Raw genomic sequence first — 16,256 nt, forward strand, 5'->3', positions numbered from 1 at the left:
AAGCCTCATCTGTCAACAATAGCTTGCACTGTAGCTGACCTGTAGAAAGGACCTTATGAATTGAAAATGGAGACATTGTATGTACCCTTGTTAGCTATGAAAATCCATTAATGAAAACAACTTTTAAAAAATGACCTGCACTCTAACAGGACAAACTGGCCAGGCATCAGTCACCAAACTTTTTAGGCACATCTGGAATTTTGAGAAAGTGCGCATGGATACCAGTCACAAAATGGCTGCTATGTGAGTGTGGCATACCACAAAATGGATGCCTTATAGAAAAGAGCAGAAAGAGAGAGGACCCTAATATAGCATGGGCATGCCCTTCCATCGGCTGACCCTTCAAGCACTGCCATGGTTGCTCATACAGAGAAGCTCCTTGTACCTAACCACTGTTCAGAACAGATGTGAAGGGGTTGTCCAGTCCTGTCATCCAAGAAAATGTGAACCCATTAAAGAGGATGTGCTCAGTGTTATGTAGTGAAGTTTCACTCTGGGCCAGCAGGGGGATACTGTATATAGTTTTCACTCAGGTCTGTAGATAGTTTTCACTCAGGTCCACGTCAGTTATTTTAGGTGGGAAACGCTGGGCTGTTGTTGCTACAATGTTGACAGCCGGCTGCCTATAAAAGCAGGCCGGCTGAGCTGCTTGCAGTCAGCTCTATTCCAGCTTACAAAATAAAGAGCTACTTGGAGAAATCGCTGTGTCGTCTGCTATGTCAACCCACAACTTAACACTGGCGACGAGGATGGGATCGATGGACATCAGAGCACAGCCAGATGCGGCCAGCCTCTGAACTGAGCTGAATCACTGAGCTGAATCACAGAGTGAAATCACTGAGCGAAATCACTGGACAGAACCAATTCAGAGCTGACTGTTCTGGCTAAGAGCACTGTGTTCCATCCATCGCCCTTCACGCCGGCATCGGAATCATGGCTTCACTTGTGCCTCTACCGCCGTTTGCGCCAGCCTCTGAATCATGGGACTCCTACCTCGCTCGGTTCGACTGCTACCTCCAAGCCAACGAGCTGACAGCAGTATCAAAGGATCGGAAGCGGGGCCTATTCCTCAGCCTCTGTGGGCCTGAGGTGTTTGAGACGGCCCGAGCATTGGTTGCGCCTGAAGCAGTCCAGGCAACACCATGGGACACGATCCAAGAGAAGCTCCGCAACCACTACGCACCAAAGCCGTCCAAGATTGCTGCCCGCCATGCGTTCTACCACCGGAACCAGGCAGAGGGGGAGTCAATCAACAACTACACCACCGCCCTGCGACAGGCTGCAATGCACTGTGAGTTCCGAGACTTAGACGATGTCCTGATGGATCGAACGAATCGTCTGCGGGGTCCGGGACATCCATCTGCAACGGCGTCTCCTCGCCAAGCCAGACCTCACGCTACAGAAAGCCATTGAGGAGGCTGTGGCCTCAGAAGCTGCTGAACGCTCCGCCCAGGAGATCCGCAAGTCCAGCAGCCCACGTCTTGCTAGGGAGCCAGTTCCGGTGCATCATGAAGAGGCCAGCAGTGATGAGGCATCCTCCAGTGAAGACGATGACATGCACCAGACAAAGCGGGAGCGCAGGAAGTTCCAACAGAAGTCCAAGGGCCAACCGGAATGTGCCGGCTGCGGAGGCAACCATTCCCGTGCCAAGTGTCAATTCAGAGACGCCATCTGTAGGAAGTGTTCCAGAAGGGGCCACATCGCTAAGGTTTGCCAATCGGCTCCGTCTGACACCCCCCCCTTCATCGACTCGCAAGTCCAAGTCTTCACTCCAGTCTGCCAAGGAAAGTTGTTTCGCTCTCACCAACTGCCGCTGCCCGTCTGGAACCATGATTGGCCAAACCGACTCACCTATGCGACGCAAGCTGAACGTCACGGTGCTCATTGAAGGAGCTCCATGTGACATGGAGATCGACACCGGGTCTGCCCTGTCCATCGTGTCATGGAGCACCATCAAAAGACTGGTACCCAGAGTGTCCAAAAGGCAACTCGACTCTCACCGCGTACACCTGAGAGACTACCAGGGAAACGACATTCCCGTGGTAGGCGTTGGCCGGTTCCGGATTGCCTTCAAGGATTTTTCGGGCCTGCTCCGGTTGGTGGTGGTCGAAGGTCAGCGGCCAAGCCTCCTAGGGCTAGACTGGTTTGATGCCCTCGGCCTGGAAGTCACCGGCATCAACTGCATCTCTAACGCAGAGACTGAGGGTCTGGTCAAAGACTTTGCCGAGGTTTTCGACGGCACCTTGGGGCAATATACAGGTACGCCCAGCTTTCTGCTGGTTGAAACACTGGCTACTTCTTGAGAACACTGACATTTTGGACCTGGAAGGGTATGACAATAGTTTTGGTTGGCATGCATACTTATGGTACGACAAGGTAAAGGTGTATAAAAGTTTTAAAAACCATATTGTAAGGAAAGCATTGTATAACGTTTGGATTAGATACAAAGATTTGCTGGAAAGTAAAACCCCTAGGTGGGTGTCACCAATGGAAGCTAGGGAAGTAAAAAAGCTTAATATGGATTCTAAATGGCCAAAATATCATGAGATTTTAGAATATGATGGCGAAAGGGTGAAACTTCAGAGTTATGAGAAACTAAAGCCTAAGGTTCGAGATTGGTTGCATTACCATCAGATAAATGAGATATTTAAACAGGACAGGAAAATAGGATTTCAGAAAGAGAAGTCAAAATTAGAAACAGAACTGTTGGAATCCAATACTAAGAACTTATCAAAAATGTATAACTTGCTGCTAAAATGGAATACACAGGATGAAACGGTGAAATCAGCTATGATTAAATGGGCACAAGATATCGGTCATGATATCATGTTTGCTGACTGGGAACAGTTATGGACCACCGGTATTAAATTTACTGCATGTAATGCATTAAGAGAAAATATTATGAAAATGATCTACCGATGGTACATGACCCCAGTCAAGCTTGCAAAAATTTATCATTTGCCTAATAATAAGTGTTGGAAATGTAATGAGACTGAAGGCACTTTCTACCACCTTTGGTGGACCTGCCCAAAGGTTAAAGCTTTCTGGGAAATGATCTATAATGAAATTAAGAAGGTCCTTAAGTGGACTTTTCCTAAGAAACCAGAGGCTTTCCTCTTGGGCATGGTGGGCCAAGTGGTGTTAAGGAAGGATAGGACTTTCTTTATGTATGCCACTACAGCAGCAAGAATTCTACTGGCAAAGTATTGGAAGACGCAAGAACTACCTACTCTGGAAGAATGGCAAACAAAGGTGATTGACTTTATGGGACTCGCCGAGATGACGGGCAGAATCCGGGACCAGGGGAAAGAGACAGTGGAAGAGGACTGGAAGAACTTCAAAATATATCTTAAAAATAATTGCAAAATTGAGGAATGTTAGGATGTCAGGGGGTAAGAAGTAAAGAATTGCAGCAGTAAACAAAAAAAACTTAAGAAATTTTTATGAAAGGGAACTAAGATAATGGACTCAAGGGTTGCTAAAGAATTATTAAATAAGGATGCAGGGATGGGGAGGTATGGGGAAGTCAAAGAAAGAAGGGTAAGAACCGATGAGTATGATGTGATACTGTTTTACATTGTTCTTTATTATATGTGTGGAAATTAATAAAAATTATTATAAAAAAAAAAAAAATATATACAGGTACGCCCATCTCCTTTAGCCTTGATCCACAAGTCACCCCCATCAAGCTAAAGCCACGCCGGGTTCCCTTTGCTCTCAAGGCTAAGGTGGACGAACAACTGGACAAACTGATCGCCCAAGGAGTTTTGGAGCCGGTTGACCACGCCAAGTGGGAAACCCCCATCGTCACGCCTGTCAAGCCAAATGGGTCAGTGAGAATCTGCGCTGACTACAAGTGCACGATCAACAATGCACTTCAGCAGCACGCTTATCTGGTTCCTGTTGTCCAACACCTGCTGCATTCCCTGGGTGAGGGTAAGGTCTTCGCTAAGCTGGACCTTGCCCAAGCCTATCAACAACTGCCCGTCAATGATGCCACTGCTGAAGCCCAGATGATCGTCACCCACTGAGGGGCATTCCATTGCTGTCAGTTGCAGTTCGGGGTGAGTGTGGCTCCTGGCATCTTCCAAAGCCTTATGGAGCGTCTCCTGCAAGGGCTTCCGGGCGTGGTACCATATTTTGATGACGTCTTGGTGTCTGCAGACTCACACCAGCAGCTGTTCGAGCGCCTCCGTGCCGTGCTGACCAGGTTCCAAGAGGCTGGGCTCAAGGTAAAGAGGGAAAAGTGCCAGATCGCCGTTCCACAGGTAGAGTTCCTGGGCTATCTTATCGATGCCTCCGGCCTTCACCCGACCACATCCAAGATCCGCGCTATCCAGCAGGCCCCCACCCCAAAGAACAAGAAGGAGTTGCAGGCGTTCCTGGGGCTGCTGAACTTTTATAACATGTTCCTGCCCCACAAAGCCACAGTGGCTGAGCCTCTTCACCGACTCCTTAGCACAAAGACGCCTTGGGCCTGGGGTCATCGGGAGACGGCGGCCTTCAACGCGGTCAAGGCTCTCCTTTCATCAGACAGTGTGCTGGTACAGTACAGTGAATCCAGGCCACTGGTCCTTGCCTGCGACGCCTCACCTTTTGGCATCGGTGCTGTCCTTAGTCACCGTTTTCCAGACGGAAGAGAAGCACCGCTCGCCTACTTTTCCAGGACGCTATCTCCGACGGAACGGAATTACAGCCAGCTCGACAAGGAGGCACTGGCACTTGTGGCTGGAGTGAAGAGGTTCCATGAATACCTCTATGGCAGGACTTTTGACCTCATCACTGACCACAAGCCACTCCTGGGCCTCCTCGCCGGTGATCGTCCAACTCCACCGGTCCTCTCGCCACGCATGCTGCGATGGACTGTTTTCCTGGCTGCCTACCACTACCGGCTCATCCATCGCCCCGGGAAATCGATGGGCCATGCCGATGCCCTCAGCCGTTGCCCTCTTCCAGCATTTGTGGAAGACCCGGCTCCAGCTTCATCGCTCCTTCTGATTGAGGATCTTCTGGCAGCGCCTGTATCGGCTGCCACTGTGGCCTCCGCGTCTGCCCAGGATCGCACCATCAGCCGGGTGCTCAACTGGGTGTGGAGGGGGTGGCCACAAGGGCCTTTTGCATCGGAGTTCCAGCCCTTCGCAACCAGACAACATGAACTCTCAGCTCATCGCGGCTGTCTGCTGTGGGGAGACCGCGTCGTGATTCCACAGGGACTCCATCAGCGCGTCCTGGAGGCTCTGCACGTTGGCCACCCGGGAATTGTCAAAATGAAGGCGTTGGCTCGGTGTTACGTCTGGTGGCCTAATATGGACGATGCCATCACTGCCTGGGTGTCCGCCTGTCAAGCGTGCCAAGAGTCGAGGCCTGCACCACCGGCAGCTAAGGGACACACCTGAGAGACGCCAAAGACACCCTGGTCGAAGGTGCACATCGATCTGGCTGGCCCCTTTCACGGCCGGACCTTTATGGTAGTGGTGGACGCCTATTCCAAATGGCTGGAGGTCGCCCTGATGCCCTCCACCACTACCGAAGCCGTCATCCGGGTGCTGCGAGGCCTGTTTGCAACGCATGGGTGTCCTGATGTCCTTGTCTCTGACAACGGACCGCAGTTCACGTCAGGCACGTTTGAGCGGTATCTTTTGGGACTGGGCATCCGCCATGCCCTAACGGCACCCTTTCATCCATCCAGCAACGGGCAAGCGGAGAGCATGGTGCGCTCGGCAAAAGAGGCACTGGTGCGCCTGGACCGGGGAGACTGGCATGAGCGGGTCGCCGAATACTTGTTCGTGCAACACATCACCCCTCATGCGGCCACAGGGCGGAGTCCTGCTGAACTGCTTATGGGCCGCCGCCTCAGGTCACCGCTCGAACAGCTGCACCCGGACTTTGCCGTGGCTGAACCCCCAGGTTGTGCCAACGCGCCACGGTCATTTGTTCCAGGAAACCAGGTCTTTGCCCGGAACTATGTGGGGGACATTCCTTGGGTGCCAGCCACAGTAGTGGGAGTCATTGGACCTCGCTCGTACCAGGTGGCACTCGAAGACGGACGCTTGTGGCGACGGCACATAGACCAGCTTAGGCACAGGGTTGGGGACTTGGACACTACTGTGGTGCCCCCAACTGCGCTTGCGGCTCAAGAAGAGACACGTACAGATGGCAAGGCCCCACCTACACCTCCCTCGCAAACTGCCAGCGTGGAGCCGAACCAAGCCGCTTCAGAGGGTCTGCCAGACTTACCACAGACTCAGACCACTCCACTTGCGGAGGCTCCACCCACAGCAGCGGATCCAGGGGAGTTGGTTCCAACGCCACCTAGGGTCGCACCACAGCCTCAGCAAGAACTGTGTGGCCCTCTGGACTTGGCTACCAGTCCCTGGCGGTCTGGCAGAGTTTCCAAGCGCCCAACTTATTTAAAGGACTATGTTGTTGGACATGTATCACTGTTGGTCTAAGTATGGGAAATGTAACCGATATGCTTTTGTGCCTAATTGAACCATTACGCGTAGTGCTGTATATAAGGAAACCATTACGATTGTAACTAACGCCTTATCTCGGTGGGGAGGGGTGTTATGTATTGAAGTTTCACCCTGGGCCAGCAGGGGGATACTGTATATAGTTTTCACTCAGGTCTGTAGATAGTTTTCACTCAGGTCCACGTCAGTTATTTTAGGCGGGAAACGCTGGGCTGTTGTTGCTACAATGTTGACAGCCGGCTGCCTATAAAAGCAGGCCGGCTGAGCTGCTTGCAGTCAGTTCTATTCCAGCTTACAAAATAAAGAGCTACTTGGAGAAATCGCTGTGTCGTCTGCTATGTCAACCTACAACTTAACACTCAGTATAACAGAGGCTGAGACACTGAGCAGGAAGACCCAAGAGCATTGTTGCACACAGTTCTAATCTCCCAGTGGTTTGAGGTTTCCATTTGCTTTCCCAGGGTTTATGTCTCCTTTGGAAATGAGGCACAGCCGAGACTGGTGTCTTTATGATATATGGTTTGTTTACACACATCTACAGCCTGAGGCTACAATGGAGGGGTTCACAGCATTAACACCTGAGAAGGGTCTTGGTTCTGTCATTGCTGCAGCCTTGGATTCAAACAGAAATCCAACATTGCTGTAACTTTATACAGCCTAGGACCCTCATACCTACAGGACCGCCTCTCCTGATACGCCCCGCGGTGGACCTTACGGTCCACAAACAATAATACTTTGGAGGTCCCAGGCCTCAAGGACGTTAGACTGGCCTCGACTAGGGCCAGAGCCTTCTCAGCCCTGGCCCCAGTCTGGTGGAACGCTCTCCCACAAGAGACCAGGGCCCTGCGGGATTTGACATCTTTCTGCAGGGCCTGCAAGAGGGAGCTGTTCCGCCAGGCCCAGATTGACCCCCTTCTCTCTATGGGAGAGAAGTGGCCTCTTTGGCTATTTCTATCGGCCCATATGGGACCAACATGAATGTCCTGGCCTGGTGAAATTTTAATTCCTTACCTCTACGGTTATGATTCGTGGGTTCCCACTTAATTTTATTTTGATTTTAAATGTGATTTGAATTGTATTTTAAACTAACCATTTGATTTTGTGTTTTTATTGTATTTTATATATTTGGTGTTAGCTGCCCTGAGCCCAGTATCAGTCACGGAGGGCAGGGTATAAATAATAATAATAATAATAATAATAATAATAATAATAATAAAAAACAACCCGTTCTTCAGCTTGCGGCTTTCCCTCTAGCTCACATCATGGCAACTTTCAACTCTCCACTCTGGCTTTGTCTTTCTAATTACCCATGAAGTGAGAGAAGGGCCTTGCCCATTTGCCATCCTGCACAAAGCGCCCTTCCTTCGTTCCCCTTAATGGCCCATCACCTAGGCAATCTGTTCACCAGTTTGGCTTATATTTTAACACTTGCTGGATCCAGGCGTCAGAAGGGGCTCAGCATACAGTTTACTCTTTCTTTCTTTCTTTCTTTCTTTCTTTCTTTCTTTCTTTCTTTCTTTCTTTCTTTCTTCCTTCCTTCCTTCCTTCCTTCCTTCCTTCCTTCCTTCCTTTCTTTCTTTCTTTCTTTCTTTCTTTCTTTCTTTCTTTCTTTCTTTCTTTCTTTTTCTTTATACATACATACATACATACCCCGCCCATCTGGCTGGGTTTCCCCAGCCACTCAAAAGCAACAAAACATTAAACATTAAAAACAGGGATGCCTTCAGATGTCTTCTAAAAGTCAGATAGTTGACTTCTGGTGGTAGGGTGTCCCACAAGGCGGGTGCCACTACTGAGAAGGCCCTCTGCCTGGTTCCCTGTAGCTTCACTTCTCGCAGTGAGGGAACTGCCAGAGGGCCCTCAGAGGTGGACCTCAGTGTCCGGGCTGAATGATGGTGGTGGAGACTCTTCTTCAGGTATACTGGACCGAGGCCCAATACATGAACGTGACATCAGAAATGGCAACATCCAAAAGTTTGTGGAGGAATATTACAACCACCCAGGATACTCTGTAACTTATCTGAAAGCAGTCATTCTTGGACAAAGGAGCTTATTGGGAAGATGGCAATGTTAAGCTACTGAATTAGAATTCATTATGAGGCGGCTGTTCATCATCCCTGCACTTATGTGTATACACACCTCTGCAACCCAGGATAAGACTTCATGCATCTGTTTGCAGTCCACAAAAAACTTATGCCATAATAAGTGTGCTGGTCTTTAAGATGCCACAAGATTCTTTGTTGTTCTGTGTACAAGAGGGAATTTAGTCAAAGGCGGTTACATTTGTAATCAGCATCTGCCAAGGAAAGCAGATGGAGTCTCCTTCTTTGGAAGCAGAGGCTTGACAACCATATGTCAGGAGTGCTCTGATGGTGTTTCCTGCTTGGCAGGGGGTTGGACTCGATGGCCCTTGTGGTCTCTTCCAACTCTATAATTCTATGATTCTATGATTAAAGCAGAACAGAATTACCTCTGAGAAATGGTGACTTAGCTGAAGATACCCAGTAAGCCTTCTGACAGAATTGAGATTTGAACCTGTGCTTCCTAACTCCATGGCTGGATTTAGGAGCGGGGAACTGAGACAATTGTCTAGGGTACCAGGCAGTGGGGTGGGACGGGGGGTATGGAGAGGCTTGTTGCAGGTTGCTTACTCTAAAATCCACTGAACAGCTGAAGCAAATTGTACCAACAGTTCAATTGCGTGATCGGGTGGTGACAGCCCCAGCCCCCCGGGATCAAAAGGAAGGAATAAAAACTCTGACAACATTATATGGAATTAAAATTAGGCCACAACTTTATTAAACTTCTGAATGTAGGAAGACCTTGGCTTAGGCCTTGGGCGTGTATCCCTCCCAGCCCCCCAGCCGGGGGGAACTGGGGCTCATCAGGGTAAATGGGATATGGGGGTGCTCTGCAAGACGTAAATGTAGCAGGCAGCCAAGCCCATATCCCTGCACTTAGGTAGTTCACTGATGACCTTTCAGTGTATGGCCAGTGACACTCATATATATATATATATATATATATATATATATATATATATATGTATATGTGTGTACACACACACACACAAACCCTGGAATTGCTGCTGCAGGGGGGTGAGTCACCACTTCACGCCCCACCGCCAATATAGGGAAGAAAAGGCTAAAGGATTCCACCCAAGGCCATAAAAGTTGTGACGAATTGCTACGGGGAAGACAAAAACCTGCCAATGCAGGAAATTTTTCCCCCAGCCCTTCAACAGCAACCAGTCAAAGACTGTAGCAACGCCTGCTAAACAGGAAGAAAAAGTTAACCTGCAAACAAGAAACATTAAACAAAAGGAGGGGAGGGAGGATGAATCTCCAGAGCCGAATGCCTGGCTATTGTTGGCTCCATCCTCTATTTATAAATGGGGCTGGCCCCACCTCCCAGCAAGAAACTTGATTGCTGAGGCTGGGCATGAAGCTCCAAAAATTAACACTGAGAGGCAAGCCAGCCCCTGTTTGCCAGTAAGCACCACAAGCGATCCCACAAAGGGTACCCACAATGTAAAGTGTGAGTGCTCATTCTCCACATGTACACATGAGGGTTTTTTTTTTTTTAAAAAAAAATAAAACCCCTTCCTTCCTTCCTTCCTTCCTTCCTTCCTTCCTTCCTTCCTTCCTCCCTCCCTCCCTCCCTCCCTCCCTCCCTCCCTCTTTATTTGGTGTTAGGGTCGGCAAGGTTTTACCTGCCTGGGCCTGTCAAGTCCCGTGGAGATCTCTCCATGGGCCAGATCGTGAGTGCACGTATGATTTCTGGCATCTGGGCATGTGCAGACGTGATTTCTGGCGCCACGGAACTGAGTCCCCACGCCGCTTCAGCACAGCGTGCAGGGACTTGCTGAGCGGGCAGCTCGGTTTGGGGGCGGCTCATGGGCCAGTTAAACTGCCCGCATGGGCTGCTTGTGGCCCATGGGCCGCAGGTTGCTGATCCGTGTTAGGGGAAGGGTAGCATCTCTGGTGTGGGATACATCATGCTCCTTCTGGTGTACGTTGTCCACCTTTGGTTCCTCCCCCCCCCCGCCACTCAGCTCTCACCTGTGGCTCCTAGAAGCTGTCAGCATGCGATATGGTCACACCCTAGGAATGGATTCAACTGGCTGGCTAAACCAGGTAAGGGTAGCTGATGGCTCTCAAACCCTTGGTGACTTAGGGACTTTCCTTGCATGTGAAGACAGCCTCCAGCAGATTGAATGGATGAGACCAACAGCAGGTCCAATGTTCAAGAAGGCAGTTTCTGCATGTGCTGTAGAGGTAATTGAGGGGCAGATGAAGCTCATCAACCTGGGAAGGTAGCCCATCTAGGAGAAGGAAAACTCTGACCCAAAGCCTCAGCTGCCTTGTGGGATATATTCGGGAGAAGAAAAGGCTAAGGAGTAAACCCTACACAAATCCAAAGTTCCTAAGATGGTTGGATGGCGCCTTGTATGCCTCCTTCTGGCAACTCCTGCAGCCAAGCTGGTACCAAATGGATTGCTTTCCTTTCCTTTGGACCACATCAGCGAGACCAAGAGAGGGGTCTTGTCATGTGGGCAGCCCAGGACCACCAAACACACTGCCCACCCTGGTGCCCTGGGGAAGTGATACTTCATTGACTTCACTCGCCCAGGTGCACTCCATTCTCTCTCTCGAGACAGATGGATACCAGCAACAACCTTTCGCCCAGACTCAAGTCAGCTTGCACAAATTATTAAAAAGATGAATAAAATACAGAAAGCTAAAAGTATTTAAAAGAGAATCATTTAAAAATAACCAGACTTTTAAGTAAAACAATATGAAAAACAGATCTATTAAAGTACAGATAATTAAAACCATTAGATAGACTTGTACGTGATTTTGCTTGAAACACACATTTCTGCAAAGCACATTTCATAGAATCATAGAATCATAGAGTTGGAAGAGACCACAAGGGCCATCGAGTCCAACCCCCTGCCAAGCAGGAAACACCATCAAAGCACTCCTGACATATGGTTGTCAAGCCTCTGCTTAAAGACCTCCAAAGAAGGAGACTCCACCACACTCCTTGGCAGCAAATTCCACTGTCGAACAGCTCTTACTGTCAGGAAGTTCTTCCTAATGTTTAGGTGGAATCTTCTTTCTTGTAGTTCGGAACCATTCCTCTGTGTCCGCTTCTCTGGAGCAGCAGAAAACAACCTTTCTCCCTCCTCTATGTGACATCCTTTTATATATTTGAACATGGCTATCATATCACCCCTTAACCTCCTCTTCTCCAGGCTAAACATGCCCAGCTCCCTCAGCCATTCCTCATAAGGCATCGTTTCCAGGCCTTTGACCATTTTGGTTGCCCTCCTCTGGACACGTTCCAGTTTGTCAGTGTCCTTCTTGAACTGTGGTGCCCAGAACTGGACACAGTACTCCAGGTGAGGTCTGACCAGAGCAGAATACAGTGGCACTATTACTTCCCTTGATCTAGATGCTATACTCCTATTGATGCAGCCCAGAATTGCATTGGCTTTTTTAGCTGCCATGTCACACTGTTGGCTCATGTCAAGTTTGTGGTCAACCAAGACTCCTAGATCCTTTTCACATGTACTGCTCTCAAGCCAGGTGTCACCCATCTTGTATTTGTGCCTCTCATTTTTTTTGCCCAAGTGCAATACTTTACATTTCTCCCTGTTAAAATTCATCTTGTTTGTTTTGGCCCAGTTCTCTAATCTGTCAAGGTCGTTTTGAAGTGTGATCCTGTCCTCTGGGGTGTTAGCCACCCCTCCCAGTTTGGTGTCATCTGCAAATTTGATCAGGATGCCCTTTAGTCCATCATCCAAGTCGTTGATAAAGATGTTGAATAAGACTGGGCCCAAGACAGAACCCTGTGGCACCCCACTAGTCACTCTTCTCCAGGATGAAGAGGAACCATTGATGAACACCCTTTGGGTTCGGTCAGTCAGCCAGTTACAAATCCACTGAGTGGTAGCATAGTCAAGACCACATTTTACCAGCTTCTTTACAAGAATATCATGGGGCACCTTGTCAAATGCCTTGCTGAAATCAAGGTAGGCTACATCCACTGTGTTCCCTTCATCTACCAGGCTTGTAATTCTGTCAAAAAACGAGATCAGGTTAGTCTGACATGACTTATTTTTCAGAAATCCATGCTGACTATTGGTGATCACAGTATTCCTTTCTAGGTGCTCACAGACTGTTTGCTTAATGATCTGCTCCAGAATCTTCCCTGGTATTGATGTCAGACTGACTAGGTGGTAATTATTTGGGTCCTCTCTTTTCCCCTTTTTGAAAATAGGGACAACATTTGCCCTCCTCCAGTCTGCCGGGACTTCGCCTGTTCTCCAGGAATTCTCAAAGATGACTGCCAGTGGCTCTGAGATCACATCTGCCAGTTCTTTTAATACTCTTGGATGCAGTTCATCTGGCCCTGGAGACTTGAATACATCTAAACTAGCCAAGTATTCTTGTACTATCTCCTTAGTTATTCTGGGCTGTGTTTCCTCTGCTGAATCATTTGCTCCAAATTCTTCAGGTCGGGCATTGTTTTCTTTATCGGAGAAGACTGAGGCAAAGAAGGCATTGTGGAGTTCAGCTCTTTCTGTGTCCCCTGTTTGCATTTCACCATCTTCTCCTCTGAGTGACCCCACTGTTTCTTTGTTCTTCCTTTTGCTACGAACATACCCATAAAAGCCTTTTTTGTTGCTTTTAACCTCTCTAGCAAGCCTGAGTTCATTGTGTGCTTTAGCTTTTCTGACTTTGTGTCTACACGTGCTGGCTATTTGTTTGAATTCCTCTTTGGTGGTTTCCCCCCTTTTCCATTTTTTGTACACATCCTTTTTTAATCTTAACTCAGTTAAAAGTTCTTTAGATAGCCCCCCTGGCTTCTTTAGGCACCTTCCATGTTTCCACCTCATCGGTATTGCCTGAAGTTGTGCTTTTACTATCTCCCTCTTAACAAACTCCCAGCCATCATGAACTCCCTTTCCTTTTAGTATTACTGTCCATGGGATCTCACCCAGCACTTCCCTAAGTTTTATGAAGTTGGCTTTCTTAAAGTCAAGAAACTGAGTCCTAGTATGCTTGGCTGCTCCTTTCCGCTGTATAGTAAACTTCAGAAGAGCATGATCACTCACGCCTAATGATCCTTCCACTTCTACCCCACTAACCAGGTCATCAACATTGGTTAGGACCAGATCTAAAATGGCTGTTCCTCTTGTTGCTTCTCCCACTTTCTGGACAACGAAGTTGTCTGCAAGGCCAGTGAGGAATCTGTTTGACCTTATGCTCTTGGCTGAATTTGACATCCAGCAAATATCCGGGTAATTGAAGTCCCCCATTACTACTATCTCCCTTCCTTTTGCATGCTTGGCCATCTGTTCCAGGAAGGCATCATCTATGTCCTCCATTTGGCTTGGGTACTGCTATCTCCCTTCCTTTTGCATGCTTGGCCATCTGTTCCAGGAAGGCATCATCTATGTCCTCCATTTGGCTTGGGGATCTATAGTAAACTCCCACAATGAGGTCACTGTTATTCTTCTCTCCCTTAATTTTGACCCAAATGCTCTCACTTTGGCTTTGAGGTTCTAAATCTTGGATCTCTTCACAGGTATACACATCCCTGACATATAACGCCACTCCTCCTCCTTTCTTGTCTGGTCTGTTTCTCTGAAATAGATTGTATCCCTCCATTATTACATTCCAGTCGTGGGACGTATCCCACCAGGTTTCATTGATGCCTATTATGTCATATTTAGTTTGCTGTACCAAGAGCTCAAGCTCATCTTGTTTATTTCCCATGATTTGCGCATTAGTGTACAGACATTGAAGTCCATTAATCATTCCCCCGTGTCTCTTATTTAAGGATTTTTTCCTCCCACCACTAGGTCTGCGTGCTGTTTGCTCCATTTGGTCTATGACATTTGGATGATCATCTTCATCAATTGATAGACTTCTACCTTCAGGAGCACTGTCTCCCTCCCCCACATTAGTCAGTTTAAAGCCCTCCTGATGAGGTTTCTGAGATTTTTGGCAAAAACATTCCTCCCAACTGTTGTGAGGTGCAGCCCATCGCTTGCCAGAAGTCCATCTTCCTCTAATATAATATATTTTAATGCCATTTTCACCCACACATGCATTTTTATGCTAGGGTTGCCATATTTCAAAAAGTGAAAATTTGAACACAAATTTGTTGAGCTATTTTAAAGGAAATTCACACAGATTTGAAGGATAGCTGCATTTTCATTTTCATGGTGTGTATTTTTTGAAAAGAAATTGCAAATCAGGCAAGTTTGCCTTTAAATGTGAAGTGAATGAAACTTCTCCTCCATCCATGCCTTCAAGTCTATGCCTCTTACTTGGGACTAAGCTTCACTGAACTTAATATTCCATGATCAGTCACAGGCCAGTGCTGTATGTTAAACAATAAACACTCAGCAATGCCCAAGTCAGCATGGAAATGTCTGTGGAATTACCCCAAAATCAGAGTGCAAGTGAAGGAGCCCAGGTCCCCAGAGGGAAGATTTCCAGATGAAGATATTCTTGGTTCTGTGCCTAATGAATATCGCAAAATGGATATGGTTTCGTATGCTAGGAGGCGAGAGGTTGTGAGAGCAAAGTCTGCCCATATCCTTTATAGCCGTTTTGATTTTTAAAGGCTGTTTCTCAAGTTGCTTTTCATATTTAGAAAAGCAGACCTAGAGGAGGTAATCCCTGAGCAACCCCTGGATGCAGATGAATAATTCACGGTCTAAATAAATGTATAAATATACAGTGGTACCTTGGGTTTAGTACTTAATTCGTTCCGAAGGTCCGTTCTTAGCCTGAAACTGTTCTTAACCTGAAGCACCACTTTAGCTAATGGGGCCTCCCGCTGCCTCCGCACCGCTGGAGCACGATTTCTGTTCTCATCCTGAAGCAAAGTTCTTAACCAGGGGTACTATTTCTGGGTTAGTGGAGTCTGTAACCTGAAGCGTATGTAACCTGAAGTGTATGTAACCAGAGGTACCACTGTAATATATTTCTATCACCTAGCTATGCAATAATTCTAAAAAGTGTGCACCCCCACCCCCCAGATCTACAGCTGGTGGCCAACAGAATGCCTGACAATAACTAAATAATCTTATGTGGCTTCACAACTTCCCAAAGCAGGCGCAGCTTGTTGACTTTCAAATACTAACTGCACCACAGCAGTGGAATACAAAAGTATGATTGCTCCAAACCCTGAAATCCAGAACATGAAGGCTATTTACAGATGTATTTCAGAAAACATGCCAGATGTGTTTTGACTTATAAAGTCTTCTTCAGTGGCGTATAGTTCAAGGGCGTTCTCCTGTGTGTGGTCTCACAGAGTCAATTCATATAATATGTTACTTCAGATTCACCATTTGAGAAAAATGGTATTCTGCTTTGTAGCAATATCCAAGCCCCAATGTCTTCACTTTTCTCATAGAGGGATGCTCTGTGCCTCTCTCAGATTTGGAATAGCAAATCCTGTTTGCCCACTGATGTAGCTCACTGCATATTGTCCGAAGAGATTAGCTGCTCTACCTTGCGAAACACCCCAGACCACAAGAAGTTATATTTAGGAGGCCTCAACAATCGAGCCAGCCTGATTTTAGCCAGCCAGCTGCACACAGTCTTCAGGCAATTTCAGCTTCTTCAGCCACCTCTCCTGTAAAAAATAACACCATCCAGATATGTTCGACGCACAGCTTGCTGTATCGTTACGTTGCGAAGGGTACCAAAGAGCGCTATGATGTATTTTTATCAAAAGTCCAGGACGTGATAGATTTTT

At 47.7% G+C, this 16,256-nt stretch overlaps 1 long non-coding RNA gene across 1 annotated transcript; it reads left to right on the forward strand.

The window, feature by feature from the left end:
- The first annotated feature begins 11,783 nt into the window (after positions 1-11,783).
- Positions 11,784-13,320, forward strand: LOC307223952. The gene is made up of 3 exons (XR_013842347.1): positions 11,784-11,849; positions 12,646-12,714; positions 12,918-13,320. It is a non-coding gene; the product is annotated as an uncharacterized lncRNA (long non-coding RNA).
- Positions 13,321-16,256: the final 2,936 nt, after the last annotated feature.

Source organism: Podarcis cretensis, assembly GCF_951804945.1.
Source record: "Podarcis cretensis genome assembly, chromosome: 9".
Classification (NCBI taxonomy): domain Eukaryota; kingdom Metazoa; phylum Chordata; class Lepidosauria; order Squamata; family Lacertidae; genus Podarcis; species Podarcis cretensis.